Consider the following 4,390-nt stretch of genomic DNA (forward strand, 5'->3'; position numbering starts at 1 on the left):
TTATTTAACGACACACTCAACACATTTTATTTACGGTTATATGGCGTCAGATATATGGTTAAGGACCACACAGATTTTGAGAGGAAACCCGCTGTCGCCACTTCTTGGGCTATTCTTTCCGATTAGCAGCAAGGGATCTTTTATTTGCATTTCCCACAGGCAGGATAGCACAAACCATGGCCTTTGTTGAACCAGTTATGGATCACTGGTCGGTGCAAGTGGTTTACACCTACCCATTGAGCCTAGCGGAGCACTCACTCAGGGTTTGGAGTCGGTATCTGGATTAAAAATCCCATGCCTCGACTGGGATCCGAACCCAGTATCTACCAGCCTGTAGACCGATGGCCTAAACACGACGCCACCGATGCCGGTCTCACCGCCAACAGATGCATAAATTAAATATTGTATGATGTGACAAACCGGACTTTCCAGTGATGAAAAAAGGAAATTAATATCACACTACACAACATGGTATCGCAGATGCATTGACTCAAATTACAGAGATAGAACAAATCTAGTGCATACATTTTCAACATCCTTTTTCGTACTGCAAATATTATTCAATAAAAAACTCCTCAAAAGAATGCGGCTATTATTAATTTTTTTAACACTTTAAAGAACACCACACAAATCTTATTCACGTTTTTTGGTACTATGAACAAACTAAATGTTTAGAAAAACTCAGATTTAAATTCACAATAACTCTCTTACAGAGACAGACCGAAAAAGGACAGAAGAGAGATAACTAGATATAAAAGTGGACGAGAGAGAGAGAGAAAAAGAGAGAGAGAGAGAGAGAGAGAGAGAGAGAGAGAGAGAGAGAGAGAGAGAGAGAGAGAGAGAGACAGAGAGGGAGAGAATGAGAGTTAGAGAGAGAGAGAGAGAGAGAGAGAGAGAGAGGGGGGGGGGGGGGGAGAGGAGAGACCCAATCTTGCCACAAAAGCTACTCCTGGCAAAAGCGGCAAGGGATCTTTTATTGCAACTTTGTATGCCCATCGTGCAGCACTGATTGTTACAAGGATATCGTGTGTCGACTTGAGCTAGAACAAGGAAAACGCCGCCCCGAGTCTACTGTACCTGAGACGATCGTTATGTTAAAGGAACATTGGTGCAATTTTGAAGATGTTATTGACTAACAAAGACTTTTTAACGATTGTAATTACATATAAAATAAACATTTTTTGCATAAAATATCAGTGGCTGTATATTAAACGTGTTTCTGATTGTTCTAATATTTGTACTAGGTTAAATTTCATCTTATTTCGTACGTACGAAATTATTTGAAGACAAAATCTACTTTGGGCTTCTAAGAAATATTAAGACGACCAAAACCACGTTGAATATACAGACACTGATATTCTAAACAAGGAAATATATTTAATATGCAAGTTTAATCGTAGAAATATCGGAAACATCTTACAATGCAGCAAACTCAGGAATGTCCCTTTAATATAACCACTGAGCTACATCCCATCCCTAGAGAAACTTGGACCACACATCTTAATAAAGAAATAAGAAACTCGTCGCCACGTGCCAAATGCAAGTAGTAAATGCAATTTTCAGCAAAACATTAGTTTTGCTAATAAAAATATTAATTGAATCTCTTAAATGGTATGTGACCCCCTTTTTCTTGCAGGTAGATTAAATACGAGGTGCCATACTTTTTATTAGTATACTGCCATGATCCGGGATACGCTGCTTATACCTGTTTTATTAGTAAACTTTAACATTATCAGCAATAAAATTTGATTTGGTACATTGCAACCTGTAGGCAAAGCGTGTCATGTATACTGTTAATAGCTAATAAGAGTCAACGCCAGTCGAGACTGTACGGTAATGACTGAGCCACATATCCACCGATTCGGGATAAGGCGTCCGTACAGGCCCAAATTTCGGGGGAAATTTGCAAAATCTCAAACTGCGGGCTCCTTGGCGTTCTATCCTCACCGTTGGGCACATCCGAAGCTTTTAGCGCGGAGTTAAAAGTTCCTAGGTGTCGTAGAAATATTTACTGCCCGAAAGCCCGTAAAAACGTTGTATACAGCACCGGACGGGCCCAGTACGGCCCCCACAACATTCGTACGGATGCTGTACGATTTTGTGACGGAATTTCGGGGCCAACACATCGTACGGCACCCGTACGATTTCCAAGATCATCGTACGAGTATCTTACGGTGTCCGTGCGAGTCCCTCACGAGCCCCGTACGACATGTAAACATCGTACGGGTATCTCACAGCTCCCGTCCGACTGCCTTGCGGCGTACGTGGGATTGATTATCCTGCGGTGCCCGTGCAGCTTACACACGGACCCCTCGCGATTGGAGTCCTGAAAAGTTCCAAGGTACCACGCGGGCCCCGCCGAATATGTGACTGCTACACACAGATGCTGCAGACCTCTGCGATACCCCGGATTTACCGAAATCTTAGAAATCCGATTTAGGTAGAAACATTCGTACGGGGCCCAGTGGATATGTGACTGTAGCATTAAAGAGTGATATTCCTTTAGTCTATAAAATATAGATAAAATCAGTTATTGCGCTTATGTAGTTAAACGCGCTCTCTCACAGATGGTTGACCTAATTATTGACCCAACAAGTTACTATATGACAATATATACATTTGATTTGTACCTAAAAGTACTTTATTGAACCATCTATATGACCACCATATCACACTTATTATTGATATTTTATAAAAAAATAATTGGATTATGGGTACGGTCCATAATTATGAGAAAAAATAACGGCTATTTGGAGTGCAGAGGTGTGACGTATTATTTTGAGTCACGTGACGGGCATTCCCTGAATAACCGCAGTGTCAAAACGATTTATCAAGCTCGTGTAAGAAGAACGCTTGACCGTCCTCTGCGACGTAGGGTAAATAGAAAAACAACAACAATGAAAATAAGTTATTAAAAAATAATAAAAACATGTACTGAATGGTAATAAGCTTATACATTAATTTAATTTAGTAACAGAAGCATGTTAAACGTCGACAATCCCGACTAGTTAGGCCCTTGTATTTATAGGTAAATTTATCGTTAGTCGTACGCGAAAAACTCTAAACATCTCGATCATGAACACCTTCATTTTCCACCTTGTCAAATTCATTATCATGCAAAATATGCCATAACAGCTGACTTGAGATAGGAATTGTTACATTTTTAAAGAATACTCTGAACTAGACGGTGTTTATATACGATTTGACTATATATACGAAGGCCGTGTATATAGCCCCACGAACGAGGGCTGGCTATATTCACAGCAAAACTGTATATAGGCGGTAAATAAGTACATGTATTTGATTGATCCATATTAACGAACCATCTGGAACAGGAGGAATACATACTAAGTACTGTACGAACAGTGTATTTCCATAGATATATCAATAGCGTCATATTGTCCCTACAGTACTAACAAAAAATTAATAATAATAAATAAATAAGTAAATAATAATAATAATAATAATAATGATGATGATGATGATGATAATGATGAATAAATAAATAAATAAAAACTATTACAAATTATCAGCTGCTGAGGGAGATTAACTGAAAGAGAAACTAACTACGGATAGTACACACACTAACAACAGGGTTTGAACTTAATAATTTTTCACTGAGTGCAATTTTGAGGCTGCTTACGTAAATTAAATTAATTTTACAGCAAATAAATATGACTAAAAGGTTATTTTGCTGTATTTAGTTACATTTCAAATGCTCAAAATTGTAAGGGACAATAAAACTCAGAATACATTTTTTTATAGGTCACTAGTAAAGCTGAGACCACTCCCGGGTCCCCCTGTAAATTTATGTAATGTTTCTGTAACAAACGCCCCCACTCACCCCACCGCGACGTGACTACCAACATTATAATACATGTAATAATAATAATAATAATAATAATAATACACAATTATTACTACTATTACTACTACTACTACTACTACTACTACTACTACTACTACTACTACTACTACTACTACTATTATTATTATTAACCTACTACTAGGTTTTTGGGGTGGAGGGGCGGTGTTTTATCTCGAGGAGTTTTGGCTATAAAAATGCAAGATTAACGTGCGTGCACACACACTGAACTTGTCCCTGCACGTAGAACTGGATTCAACGGGGTTAAGTAATAATTATCCAACCTTTGTACACTGTTTTTTGTTTTGTTTACGCTATTCATTAAAACCGAAATACCACTTTGCGAACCAGTCAAAATAATTTGCACACGCGCCTGATAATAATAATAAATGGTGAGTTCATGTTCCGACTGTTTATTATTTTATTTCAGCGTATTCGCGGTTATTTTTGTCATGAAATAATATATTTTTTATTATTTGCCATGTATATAGCCGGCCCTCATTTCCCAAGTCTCTATACACGGCG

This window comes from Gigantopelta aegis, chromosome 4 (assembly GCF_016097555.1).
Source record: "Gigantopelta aegis isolate Gae_Host chromosome 4, Gae_host_genome, whole genome shotgun sequence".
Lineage (NCBI taxonomy): Eukaryota > Metazoa > Mollusca > Gastropoda > Neomphalida > Peltospiridae > Gigantopelta > Gigantopelta aegis.